We start from the raw sequence: 15,006 nt of genomic DNA on the forward strand, positions 1-15,006 counted from the left end.
CTCAAGATGGTTCCCATTTATAAAAATATGTAATTAAAATGATAAATGTAATATTAAAAACCAGTAGTAATTAAGTCTGGAATAGTTAAAGCAGACTATGCCCTAAGCATTTTTTTTTTTTAAACTTAATTTTTATTAAAAATTTTTAGAGAGAGGGGAGGAATGAAGAAAATAAAAATTGGGGGGAGGGAAGGGTACAGAAAATAGAGATGGGAGAAAGTTCACATTCATTTACAATTTTACCTAACAAGATTTATTAAAATATTTTATCACACAGTTAATATAAATATCCTTTTTTTTCCCTTTATTTTTTTGCTACAACAAAATTAAGCATTTTAAGTATAATTATTGTAGAATTAGGGACTTATTCTATAGCCGTCCAAGTGGCTGATTGGGGTGTGTTCTGTATTCTGTGTTCTGACATTTCTTATTAAAGTCCACGGGAAAATTCTGCCAAAAAATGCTTGATGGACAGATATAGAATAAGATATAGAATAAGATATAGAATAAGCCCCTAAATGTTTATTGCATATCTTACAGTTAAAGGTACCACCAGTACTTCCTGCGTCACGCGGTCCAATAGGAAGCGGCTTTCTTTTCCTACGCGTGACGTGGGAGATTGAAACTGCCATTTTATTTCCACAGGAGCTAGAACCGACACTGCCAACATCACCGGTATCTCAGGAACTGGGGGAGGTTCCCAGAGCTGAAAATAGCACGTTTCCGCGTTTCACCCCGGGGAGAACCTTACTTCCCATGCTGTAACAAACAGGGGGGAGGTCAAATAAACAAACCCAGAGCGGGGGAAACTCCTGCTTTAATTATCTGGCAGCAGCGATTCTTCTAGAAGTGGGGGTACCTCACTGCTCACTCAGTCTCAGTAACATTTATAGTATACTAAAAACACCCCCTTCTGCTGTCACCAAATGGTCCCTGTCACTGGCAAAGCCATAAAGGACATGAAGGAGGTGACAGCTGGACAGCAGAGAGATGTACATGGCAGCATGCAGAGGACACTATTATCTGCTATGATTTGGCACAATTATTTTATTCATATTTAGACCTTTCTTAATACTGTATATTACAGATTTTGCAACTAATTAGAATTTATTATGAGTTAGCTATAGCCTTCATGTAACTAATTGGAATTTATTATGAGTTAGCTATAGCCTTCATGTAACTAATTGGAATTTATTATGAGTTAGCTATAGCCTTCATGTAACTATGTAACTAACGGGAAATAGGCGAATACATGTTTGTGCCTGGGCATTAAAGAGGTTATTTACCATGCTGCCCTGCGGGCTAATGCAGCAAATCGGGCAGTACTGCTATGTATGAACACGCAGTCCCTGCACCTTCTAACCCCAGCACCCACCACGTCATATATATTTGTGTCAAAAGGAGTGCTACTGGGCATGGCCAAATGTATACAACAAAAGACAAAAATAACTAATGCTACATCCAATGTGACAAAATACGTAGTAAAATACTTCAGTGTTAGTATTCTCATAAGTAAGGGTCATTTAGTTAAAGGAAGGAAATTAAACATGAATGTAAAGAGAATCTGTACCCCTCACCCACAGAGCTTACAATCTATCAACTGCGTACAGAAAGAGATACAATGCAATAAACGTAGAAGAGATGCCAGCTTTGATGGCGCCGCCCAAATTGGCTGGCAATTTCTTAGTGAAATTGTACATTTTGATCCTAAGTCTTATTACAAAGGAGTTATTCCGTTGCACCTTATTAACTGGCAGATGGTTTGAAGTGAGGTTATAGGGTCTGAGCTGGGAAATAATAGCAGAAGATTGTGACATATTTAGGGATGGAAACGATGACACGTCTTCGCCTGTGAGGTCTCTCCTGCACACGTAGTCCTCGCCAGACGCCTCAATGTCCGAGCTTTTGCACCTGTGCACTTACATTTGCTACGACATATGTTCCAAAGGTTAACACCAATGTGTGAATTCCCTCTGGGACAGAGCCGGGTGGGAGCAGGGAAGATACAAGGCTTAAGACAGCAGTGGTCAAAGAGCTGTAAAAAGTAGTGGTACTGTTACTCACGTCAAGATTTTCAAAACCTTTGAAATAATAGAGCAAAACGCGTGGGACCTCATTTTAGAAAGGGGTTTATTTTCCAATAAATATTTTTTTCTTTAAAAAAGGGCCAATCAGGGCACTACTGAATATAAGACTCCCACCGATGAATGCCCACATCTGCACTATCTTAGTTTAATGAACAGCCTTATATGATTGTTCCCCAGAGAGCGTACAATCTAATTTCGGTGCCTGAGACACAGGGAGATAAAGTGACTTGCCCAAGGTCACTGAGGTTCTAACCGGGTTCCCCCGGGTCGCATTCCCACTGAGGTAATTATGCAGCTCGGTTTGCAACGGGGACCCCGGATATACCCAAATCTCCCCAGGTGAAAGCGAGATTTCCCTGCCTCGACTTCCTCCCTGCTCTCCCATAGTCCTCTCTGTTTTGTCTGTTACCTCCTGAATCTCACCCTTCTGTGCCTGCTAGACCAGCAGTATTCCTAGCGTACGTCTCTCCTTGCACTGTTACCTTCTATTTCTCTGGATCTGAAACCTCTGTTGACTGAACATCGCCACTATCAGATATGTGTATATGCCTGTGTCCCCCTGCACAGTATATACTGTAAGTTAGGGGTCTCCAGCTGGCGGCCTGTGGGACTGATGTGGCCGTGATGAGACCCTTGGACCTTCAACTCCTGCTAATTTCATACTTGTTTTTCACCCTGAGCCGCACTTGCGGGTTAAAGGCGGCGGAGGTTCCAGCGCCACATCGGCTGAGGATCCGTCTGCGGCCGAACGCTGGCTGTCATTTGGTTGCAATGAAACGGCTGTGGCTGAGGATCCGTCTGCGGCCGAACGCTGGCTGTCATTTGGTTGCAATGAAACGGCTGTGACCCCCCCCTAGTTTCATAGATACATGCCGGGAAAGTTTCTGGGTGTCCTGCCGTGTGTTTAAATCCCCCACGTCACATGGGTCGCGACGGATGAGGCTTCTGCTTCCTCTTGTCCTGCGTCACGTGGGAGATTTAAACCTATGTTTTGTTACGCGCCGGTGCTACCTTCAGCGGCAAGTATCTCAGGTGGTCCCCCAAGCAGAAAATAAAGCATTGCGGTTCCAGGGACCCCCTGCTTTCCTACTGTGTAGTACAATGCTGAGGGGAAGCTCATCCTTAATTACAGAGGTTAGTTTCAGCGCCATCTAAATTCCAATGGCAGTGAAGGTGTTAACTTACTTGTTGGGGGATTACGTTAGTTAGTAGTCCTGCTAATTTGCATGAGCACCTGTCCTGTTGTTTGCTGATTTTAGGAGAACAGATGGCGCACCCACTTCAGTTTTTTTTTTAGGTATCTGAGGAGCAGCTCAGCTCAATTTAGCACACGTTAAGTGTTTGTGGGTCAGATAACTCGCGGCTTAAACCCAAACTTGTGACTGTTGGACGGTTGTGGGAAAAAATACTTGCGAGCAAAGTCAGAAATAGCCGGCGTTTCATCTGCAGGCTGCGGGACGCCCGCTGTTTGATATCGATCACGGTGCTTTATCCGGCGTATTTGGTAGTCTTTGGGATCATTATTCTTTATGCCGGAGCCAGAGCTGGTAACTCATCCGGAATTGACATTTTAAGGCTGGTTCGTTCCAAGCCGTATATTTAGAAAACATTATTACTTATACAGTATGGAATGTTCTGGTTCCCTTTCTAAGTAAAGATTGCAAACCCGGATACTGCTTTAAAAATGAAGGTCAATGTATTGTGTGTAGGGCAAAGGTGGAAGTCCGATGGCACTGTAAGATACTCGGCACCACTACTTTTTCATTTTCACACCCAACGACTACTACTTTCTCCCCCTTACAGATCCACTTCCTTTGTACAGATAAAGTGAATTATTTTTGAACCCCGTTCCTATTTTGAGAGCATCAATAATGCTTCAATCTTTCTAAAATACATATAAATAAGTTTGTTCCAAAAATGTACACTTTTTTCTGACTAAGACTGAGTGCCACAACTTCTTTTGCAATCACTGAAGCAGTGTGACAGCACGGGGGAAATAACGTGGACAATAACGTGGATAAGAGAAGGAAGTAAATGACAGACCCGGGAAACGATCAGTGAGAGAGGGAGGAGCGTTCCATAGGTAGGGGGAGATCAGTGAGAGAGGGAGGAGCGTTCCATAGGTAGGGGGAGATTAGTGAGGGAGGGAGGAACGTTCCATAGGTAGGGGGAGATCAGTGAGAGAGGGAGGAGAGTCCCGTAGGTAGGGGGAGATCAGTGAGAGAGGGAGGAACGTTCCATAGGTAGGGGGAGATCAGTGAGAGAGGGAGGAACGTTCCATAGGTAGGGGGAGATCAGTGAGAGAGGGAGGAACGTTCCATAGGTAGGGGGAGATCAGTGAGAGAGGGAGGAGCGTTCCGTAGGTAGGAGGAGATCAGTGAGAGAGGGAGGAGCGTTCCATAGGTAGGGGGAGATCAGTGAGAGAGGGAGGAGCGTTCTATAGGTAGGGGGAGATTAGTGAGAGAGGGAGGAACGTTCCATAGGTAGGGGGAGATCAGTGAGAGAGGGAGGAGAGTCCCGTAGGTAGGGGGAGATTAGTGAGAGAGGGAGGAGCGTTCCATAGGTAGGGGGAGATCAGTGAGAGAGAGAGGAGCGTCCCATAGGTAGGGGGAGATCAGTGAGAGAGAGAGGAGCGTCCCATAGGTAGGGGGAGATCAGTGAGAGAGGGAGGAGCGTTCCATAGGTAGGGGGAGATCAGTGAGAGAGGGAGGAACGTTCCATAGGTAGGGAGAGATCAGTGAGAGAGGGAGGAGCGTTCCATTGTAGGGGGAGATCAGTGAGAGAGGGAGGAGCGTTCCATAGGTAGGGGGAGATCAGTGAGAGAGGGAGGAGCGTTCCATAGGTAGGGGGAGATCAGTGAGAGAGGGAGGAGCGTTCCATAGGTAGGGGGAGATCAGTGAGAGAGGGAGGAGCGTCCCATAGGTAGGGGGAGATCAGTGAGAGAGGGAGGAACGTCCCATAGGTAGGGGGAGATCAGTGAGAGAGGGAGGAACGTTCCATAGGTAGGAGGAGATTAGTGAGAGAGGGAGGAACGTTCCATAGGTAGGGGGAGATCAGTGAGAGAGGGAGGAACGTCCCATAGGTAGGGGGAGATCAGTGAGAGAGGGAGGAGCGTTCCATAGGTAGGGGGAGATCAGTGAGAGAGGGAGGAGCGTTCCATAGGTAGGGAGAGATCAGTGAGAGAGGGAGGAGCGTTCCATAGGTAGGGGGAGATCAGTGAGAGAGGGAGGAGCGTTCCATAGGTAGGGGGAGATCAGTGAGAGAGGGAGGAACGTTCCATAGGTAGGGGGAGATCAGTGAGAGAGGGAGGAACGTTCCATAGGTAGGGAGAGATCAGTGAGAGAGGGAGGAGCGTTCCATTGTAGGGGGAGATCAGTGAGAGAGGGAGGAGCGTTCCATAGGTAGGGGGAGATCAGTGAGAGAGGGAGGAGCGTTCCATAGGTAGGGGGAGATCAGTGAGAGAGGGAGGAGCGTCCCATAGGTAGGGGGAGATCAGTGAGAGAGGGAGGAACGTCCCATAGGTAGGGGGAGATCAGTGAGAGAGGGAGGAGCGTTCCATAGGTAGGGGGAGATCAGTGAGAGAGGGAGGAGCGTTCCATAGGTAGGGGGAGATCAGTGAGAGAGGGAGGAGCGTTCCATAGGTGGGGGAGATTAGTGAGAGAGGGAGGAGCGTTCCATAGGTAGGGAGAGATCAGTGAGAGAGGGAGGAACGTTCCATAGGTAGGGGGAGATCAGTGAGAGAGGGAGGAGCGTTCCATAGGTAGGGGGAGATCAGTGAGAGAGGGAGGAGCGTCCCATAGGTAGGGGGAGATCAGTGAGAGAGGGAGGAGCGTTCCATAGGTAGGGGGAGATCAGTGAGAGAGGGAGGAGCGTTCCATAGGTGGGGGGAGATCAGTGAGAGAGGGAGGAGCGTTCCATAGGTAGCGGGAGATCAGTGAGAGAGGGAGGAGCATTCCATAGGTAGAGGGAGATTAGTGAGAGAGGGAGGAGCGTTCCATAGGTGGGGGGAGATCAGTGAGAGATGGAGGAGCGTTCCATAGGTAGGGGGAGATCAGTGAGAGAGGGAGGAACGTTCCTTAGGTAGGGGGAGATCAGTGAGAGAGGGAGGAGCGTTCCATAGGTAGGGGGAGATCAGTGAGAGAGGGAGGAGCGTTCCATAGGTAGGGGGAGATCAGTGAGAGAGGGAGGAGCGTCCCATAGGTAGGAGGAGATCAGTGAGAGATGGAGGAGCGTTCCATAGGTAGGGGGAGATCAGTGAGAGAGGGAGGAGCGTTCCATAGGTAGGGGGAGATCAGTGAGAGAGGGAGGAGCGTTCCATAGGTAGGGGGAGATCAGTGAGAGAGGGAGGAACGTTCCATAGGTAGGGGGAGATCAGTGAGAGAGGGAGGAGCGTTCCATAGGTAGGGGGAGATCAGTGAGAGAGGGAGGAACGTTCCATAGGTAGGGGGAGATCAGTGAGAGAGGGAGGAGCGTTCCATAGGTAGGGGGAGATCAGTGAGAGAGGGAGGAGCGTTCCATAGGTAGGGGGAGATCAGTGAGAGAGGGAGGAACGTTCCATAGGTAGGGGGAGATCAGTGAGAGAGGGAGGAGCGTTCCATAGGTGGGGGGAGATCAGTGAGAGATGGAGGAGCGTTCCATAGGTAGGGGGAGATCAGTGAGAGAGGGAGGAACGTTCCATAGGTAGGGGGAGATCAGTGAGAGAGGGAGGAGCGTTCCATAGGTAGGGGGAGATCAGTGAGAGAGGGAGGAGCGTCCCATAGGTAGGGGGAGATCAGTGAGAGAGGGAGGAGCGTTCCATAGGTAGGGGGAGATCAGTGAGAGAGGGAGGAGCGTTCCATAGGTAGGGGGAGATCAGTGAGAGAGGGAGGAACGTTCCATAGGTAGGGGGAGATCAGTGAGAGAGGGAGGAACGTTCCATAGGTAGGGGGAGATCAGTGAGAGAGGGAGGAGCGTTCCATAGGTAGGGGGAGATCAGTGAGAGAGGGAGAAGCGTTCCATAGGTAGGGGGAGATCAGTGAGAGAGGGAGAAGCGTTCCATAGGTAGGGGGAGATCAGTGAGAGAGGGAGAAGCGTTCCATAGGTAGGGGGAGATCAGTGAGAGAGGGAGGAGCGTCCCATAGGTAGGGGGAGAACAGTGAGAGAGGGAGGAGCGTTCCGTAGGTAGGGGGAGATCAGTGAGAGAGGGAGGAGCGTTCCATAGGTAGGGGGAGATCAGTGAGAGAGGGAGGAACGTCCCGTAGGTAGGGGGAGATCAGTGAGAGAGGGAGAGCGTTCCATAGGTAGGGAGAGATCAGTGAGAGAGGGAGGAACGTTCCATAGGTAGGGGGAGATCAGTGAGAGAGGGAGGAACGTTCCATAGGTAGGGGGAGATCAGTGAGAGAGGGAGGAGCGTCCCATAGGTAGGGAGAGATCAGTGAGAGAGGGAGGAACGTTCCATAGGTAGGGGGAGATCAGTGAGAGAGGGAGGAACATTCCATAGGTAGGGGGAGATCAGTGAGAGAGGGAGGAGCGTCCCATAGGTAGGGGGAGAACAGTGAGAGAGGGAGGAGCGTTCCGTAGGTAGGGGGAGATCAGTGAGAGAGGGAGGAGCGTTCCATAGGTAGGGGGAGATCAGTGAGAGAGGGAGGAACGTCCCGTAGGTAGGGGGAGATCAGTGAGAGAGGGAGAGCGTTCCATAGGTAGGGAGAGATCAGTGAGAGAGGGAGGAACGTTCCATAGGTAGGAAGAGATCAGTGAGAGAGGGAGGAGCATTCCATAGGTAGGAAGAGATCAGTGAGAGAGGGAGGAACGTTCCATAGGTAGGGAGAGATCAGTGAGAGAGGGAGGAACGTTCCATAGGTAGGGGGAGATCAGTGAGAGAGGGAGGAACGTTCCATAGGTAGGGGGAGATCAGTGAGAGAGGGAGGAACGTTCCATAGGTAGGGGGAGATCAGTGAGAGAGGGAGGAGCGTTCCATAGGTAGGGGGAGATCAGTGAGAGAGGGAGGAGCGTCCATAGGTAGGAAGAGATCAGTGAGAGAGGGAGGAGCGTTCCATAGGTAGGGGGAGATCAGTGAGAGAGGGAGGAGCGTTCCATAGGTAGGGGGAGATCAGTGAGAGAGGGAGGAGCGTTCCATAGGTAGGGGAGAGATCAGTGAGAGAGGGAGGAACGTTCCATAGGTAGGGGGAGATCAGTGAGAGAGGGAGGAGCGTCCCATAGGTAGGGGGAGATCAGTGAGAGAGGGAGGAACGTTCCATAGGTAGGGGGAGATCAGTGAGAGAGGGAGGAGCGTCCCATAGGTAGGGAGAGATCAGTGAGAGAGGGAGGAACGTTCCATAGGTAGGGGGAGATCAGTGAGAGAGGGAGGAGCGTTCCATAGGTAGGGGGAGATCAGTGAGAGAGGGAGGAACGTTCCATAGGTAGGGAGAGATCAGTGAAAAAGGTTGAAGACGGGTGGGGACTGTAGAGCTGTAAAGCTGCAAGATGAGACAAATTTGGGTCAAGCATAAGAGACGAGTAGGGGTACAACGAAAGATCAGAGGTGAGATATATGGAGGTGCAGAGGGGTACAACGAGAGATCAGAGGTGAGATATATGGAGGTGCAGAGGGGTGTAACAAGAGATCACAGGTGAGATATATGGAGGTGCAGAGGGGTGTAACAAGAGATCACAGGTGAGATATATGGAGGTGCAGAGGGGTGTAACGAGAGATCAGAGGTGCAGAGGGGTGTAACGTGGGATCAGGTGAGATATATGGAGGTGCAGAGGGGTGTAACGAGAGATCAGAGGTGAGATATATGGAGGTGCAGAGGGGTGTAACGAGAGATCAGAGGTGAGATATATGGAGGTGCAGAGGGGTGTAACGTGGGATCAGAGGTGAGATATATGGAGGTGCAGAGGGGTGTAACGAGAGATCAGAGGTGAGATATATGGAGGTGCAGAGGAGTGTAACGTGGGATCAGCGGTGAGATATATGGAGGTGCAGAGGAGTGTAACAAGAGATCAGAGGTGAGATATATGGAGGTGCAGAGGAGTGTAACAAGAGATCAGAGGTGAGATATATGGAGGTGCAGAGGAGTGTAACGAGAGATCAGAGGTGAGAAATATGGAGGTGCAGAGCAGTGTAACGTGGGATCAGAGGTGAGATATATGGAGGTGGAGAGGTGAGATATATGGAGGTGCAGAGGGGTGTAACGAGAGATCAGAGGTGAGATATATGGAGGTGCAGAGCAGTGTAACGTGGGATCAGAGGTGAGATATATGGAGGTGCAGAGGAGTGTAACGAGAGATCAGAGGTGAGATATATGGAGGTGCAGAGGGGTGTAACGTGGGATCAGAGGTGAGATATATGGAGGTGCAGAGGGGTGTAACGAGAGATCAGAGGTGAGATATATGGAGGTGCAGAGGAGTGTAACGTGGGATCAGCGGTGAGATATATGGAGGTGCAGAGGAGTGTAACAAGAGATCAGAGGTGAGATATATGGAGGTGCAGAGGAGTGTAACGAGAGATCAGAGGTGAGAAATATGGAGGTGCAGAGCAGTGTAACGTGGGATCAGAGGTGAGATATATGGAGGTGGAGAGGTGAGATATATGGAGGTGCAGAGGGGTGTAACGAGAGATCAGAGGTGAGATATATGGAGGTGCAGAGCAGTGTAACGAGAGATCAGAGGTGAGATATATGGAGGTGCAGAGCAGTGTGAAGCCTTAAAAGAAAGGAGGAGAATTGTGTCGTTTATATGGAAACTAATAGGAAGCCAACAGAGATGTCAGGAAGTCGGAAGCAGATACATGTTTAGAGGAGCAGGAGAGGCTTCAAGCAGAAGCATTTTTAATAGATTGTAATAATATAATAATAATTGTTTGTTCTTGTATAGCGCTGCTAGTATTACGTACGCTTGTAGGGGAGAGAGGTGTGCGGAAAGGAGGCCAGATAACAATGTTGCCGTAATCTACAGTATACAGGAAAGAATTAGGGCATGAATGAGTGTTTTAGTAGTCAAGGAATAGAGGAAGGGGTGTATCTTTGCAATGCTGTGTAGAAAGATTTAGTTAAAGCATTTATATGAGGGTAGAAAGAGGTAGGAGTCAAATGAAACCCCATAGGCAGCGTACTTGGGATGTCTTCTGTCTGCCCCCTTTTGTATCTAAAGCCCTCTGCTGCCTAAACCCTCTCTCACTGACTGCCCCACACCTGTGGAATGTCCTTCCCTTCTATATCTGACTAGCACCCTCTCTATCCACCTTTAGGACCTATCTAAAAACCCACCTCTGTAACGAATCATATTCACTGACCGTGGCCTCTCGCAGACGCACTTTCCAGAACGCCCTCCTACTGTGTCTGTAAGTTCTCCCTACCTACCACTTAGATTGTAAGCTCTTCGGGGCAGTGACTCCTTTTCCTAATGTTTCTTTAATGTCTGAAGTTCTTATTCCCACAATGTGATGTGCATTACTCCTGTAAAACGCGATGTACACAGATGACGCTATAATTAAAGGTATACAGGCATACCCCGCATTAACGTACGCAATGGGACCGGAGCATGTATGTAAAGCGAAAATGTACTTAAAGTGAAGCATTACCTTTTCCCACTTATCGATGCATGTACTGTACTGCAATCGTTATATACGTGAATAACTGATGTAAATAACGCATTTGTAACAGGATCTATAGTCTCCCCGCTTGCGCACAGCTTCGGTATAGGCAGGGAGCCGGTATTGCTGTTCAGGACGTGATGACAGGCGCATGCGTGAGCTGCTGTTTGCCTATTGGGCGATATGTACTTACTCGCGAGTGTACTTAAAGTGAGTGTACTTAAAGCGAGGTATGCCTGTACATACATAGTGGTACGTTTACATTCCAGATTTTAGCTGCTTTTATTCTACCTACCGTAGCAATCTATAATCTATAATCTATATGGGGGCTAGGCATTCATTTCATTTCGCAGCACAATTGATGCAAATAGTGTAATTATTCATCTAGCGCCTCTATGTCAATGTATCAAGCACCTTGCGTCCGCTTGCGATTTGGGGAGTATCAAAAGGCGGAGTAATGTGGCATTTACCGATTATAATGAGAGATCCAATTCTGCGTCACTTTTCCTCCCTTCAGAGCGCATCCAAAAATCCACCCGGTTGGAAGTGGGTCATTTTCTTGGCTTTTAGCAATTTGCACCAGATGGAGAAGCTGCTACTTATATTTGACATGACTGGGCGTCAAAAAATGATGCGATGCGTCAAGACACAAAATGACATGAACATTGTTAGTACCACGTGTGACGGAAACGGAAGGGGAAGGGGAACCGCTTCCATTTTTATCGGACGATCTGCTCGAGTTTCTGGGAAGCGAGTTTTGCCCCATGATGTACTCGGTACATGTGGCCTGTGGCGTGCCAGGTACATCGTAGGGCACGGAAAAGGTTAACCATAGAGGTCAAAGATGGGCTGGAACCTGAGAAAATCCGAGTGGGGAGATGTAGCACATATAGGGTAGAAGACAGTGATACATTTGCTGGCCTAATCCAACAGCATCTGGGGGCGCTGGCATTTGAAAATGGAATAGCTTTGATGTAACATATCAAGCATGTATTCATTATTATTTCGTACAGTTGCCAACCCGATTGAAACTGGGATTCCCTCCGTTCCCCGAATCCCATAAATGACCTTAACCTCCATGAAAGCTGGTACTGCTCCAGCAATATGTGAAGAGTATAATTGGTCTTCCATCTCTCCATGGATCAGGGTTGTCAGAAGCTCGTTCTCATTGCTCTCTGGCAGTGCTAGTTTTAACCAATAGTGGCCAGATGACGAGAATAAAATGATATAGCTACTATATGACCAGTAGGTATTTGTGACGGTTTGTATCGACTCACACGATGTTGCGTTTGCAAGGACACACTTGAAGAACTTCTGTTAAATAAGTAACAAGAGATGTATTATGTGGGGGTCTAAAACTGTGATTTCAAGACTAGGGAGGGGGTCTCCGGACCCCATAACATTTATTTTTAGGCCATTCACATGGCCCATGGCGTTTTCTATCTCTATCAGCAGATTAGTGCGTAATATTAAAGGTGCAGTTCCACCTGTTCGTTTCATTTTTTTCCTGCCCCCTCGGTTTTTACATGAATGAGATGCAGGGGGTCTCGCAGCTAGTAATGCTCTATTTTTAATTTAAGGGACCCCTTGATTCCCGAGATACTTAACACTGAAGGTAGTTTCAACCTCCCGCATCACGTGGGGCAGCAGGAAGCCTCTATATCATGAGTTCTGGCTTCCTATTGGCCAGCGTGATGTGGGCGCACCTTTTCTAGTAAGTGTCTCGTTAACCAGGGGGTCCACATAGTGGAAAATAACCCAGCTCAACTCCAGGGACCCCCTGCTCCACATACATCCATGTAAAAAAGGGGCGGGGGCAGAGGGGGAACTGCTACTTTAATATTGCATGTATTTGTTCATCTGTTGATCAACAGTGTAGAGTGGTAGTGAGACCCACTGGTATAATCGTATAGACTATGACATGCGTTTCATGCTTCTCTGTTTTTTTAGCACTATAGGGGTTCAAATCTTACACTTCACATAGATCTCTCCGGTGCAAAGGTTAACACCGACCAAACCTGATAGATTCAACTGACGCAAAGAGAAGGAAAACGCCACCGTTACAGGTGCAGATTTTTATACATTTCATAAAACTGCTCTGACTATCGCCCCTTATAACCGCTCCCCAAAACGCCAACTGGCGCAAGTAAAGCAAAATAGTCACCTATCAGTTTGTTATATTGCCGCGAAGTGATCCAGAGTCAAAATGACGCTATTTATTGCATATTTTTTTATAGCAATGCCCCAGTTTGCAATGCTTGATGCACAAGCCCGAAAAAAAAAAAAAAAAATATATATATTTGTGGTGGAATCATCCAGCAGTGAATCGATAAGGGCTGAAGATGATGATGTGAAAGGGTTCTTGATTGAGGGAACCTTTCTCTGATACAAATGATTCACTATCATCTACATTTGATGAATTCTCCCTGATAAATAAGGAGACTGGGAAGTCTTTCCACCATCCGAGGGGCAGAATCCATAAGGTCTCTTGTGGAGTCTTACCACCATCCGAGGGGCAGAATCCATAAGGTCTCTTGTGGGTTAACACGTCCGAACAGACTTTAACTGTCGTTATCTTAAATGGACGTTCTCGCCCATTCTGGCACATAAACCCCCTAACGGATATAAATAAACACCCCCTATGGCTCTAGCTCCTGTCTTGGTGGCAGTGGTTGGATTGCAGCTCACTCAGGCTGATGGGAAGCTCCTTATCTATTCCGGCTTTCAATACTATAATGGGCTATAGTATAGCAGAGACTCTGCCCTTTGTTGACCAAATATAGAACATGTGCCTGGTGTGAGAGCAGATGAACCCGGTATAAATACTGTCCTGGGACAGCAGGGGAGCAGTCTCAGATCCTGCCGGAGAAGGTATGTGCCTCTTTTGTACACTTCTGTTAGCCAAACGTCTCACTCCTGAGAATCTCCCATCAGTACAATCTTTGTCTTTGGGAACAATTAGCTGTGACCGACACTGAATCTTTATTGCGTAATCACATTAATTATCTTACATTTGAAGCAGGTCTTTAACCAGGAGGATGATGCCCCCTTAAGCCAGGCAGAGTGTTTGACGCTGTGTGCAGATAGAGGGTTGCAGTGTGGCACATGGCGTTACAATGTATGCGCCATGTAACGCCTCCCTGGCTGCTGTGCACTTATTAGGCCAAGTTCAGGGTGACTGCTACGGACGCTTGCGTCCGTGCGCGACTCCCCCGCATGCTCCTGCAGTTCAGCGATCTGTGCCTAAGCTGCAGGAGTTGGGTCGCGGCATTTGGGGGCGTGGCGGGGGGCGAATGTGTCACGGAGCTGATTCGCTAAACCAGCTCACGTGACGTGACTGCTGTCCCAAATATAATTTTGGGTTGTTGCGGCAAAGTGTAGCAGCGTCAACGCTGCACTTTGCCGCCGGTGGAGTTTTCAGTTTGAACACTCCAACCGAATTACCTGAAATTGCGACGGGCACACGCATGCAAGCGCACGCTCGTTGCGTAGCAGCCACCCTGACCTCGGCCGTAGGAATTGCAAGCGGCAAAATTAGGGCAAAGCCCCTCGATACATTAGCACCAGGATAGAGATGCTTCTGACCATCACTATAGAGCAAAAATATCTTTGTTGTGTAGACCTGTTACGGTGCAGGTCCGGGTAACCTTTCCAAAAACACAATTGCTGTGTTTATTTGTGTTTCCAGGCTGCACATATGGCACAGGACTGTGGTAAATAGTTTAATTAAGACGATTACTAAAGGGGAAAAAAGACCATTGAAAGCAATGGATAAATCTGGTGCAGTTGTGGTGCAGTTGTGGTGCAGTTGGGGTGCAGTTGTGGTGCAGTTGTGGTGCAGTTGTGGTGCAGTTAGGATGCCGTTGTAGCGCAGTTGTGGTGCATTCCTGTAACCAGGGGTACAGATGTAGTTAGCATTATTGTTTCTGGCACTGCGGGATCGCGACTACCCCAGCGCCGGAGGGTTATTGTCGCTGTGGGGGGGTCCGGATCGGGGTCCCCGCCGTGACTTCGTGGCAGCGCAGTGCCGGGGAGCCGCGGGTTTAAGTTATTATGTAAGCACGCTGAGCTGAGACCTGGGAGGGGGTGCTCCCTTCTGTCTGATATCACTGTGGGTTCAACAAGAGATTGCACAGGCAAAGCCCCCTCTCTACCCTCCCCTAACTGTATTGACTTACTGATTATTGGGTTTCTGTTAAGGACAGGGTGTGATATGGGTAAATAAAACACTTGATTGACTAAGCAGCCAAGTATTTGCTTTAATGCATGGTTACATTTGTTTAAGGAATAAAGTAGACCCTGAGATTACTGACTGAGCATGTTACACAGGTGGCTGCCAGGATCTGC

The sequence above is a fragment of the Ascaphus truei genome, chromosome 22, assembly GCF_040206685.1.
Source record: "Ascaphus truei isolate aAscTru1 chromosome 22, aAscTru1.hap1, whole genome shotgun sequence".
NCBI lineage: Eukaryota > Metazoa > Chordata > Amphibia > Anura > Ascaphidae > Ascaphus > Ascaphus truei.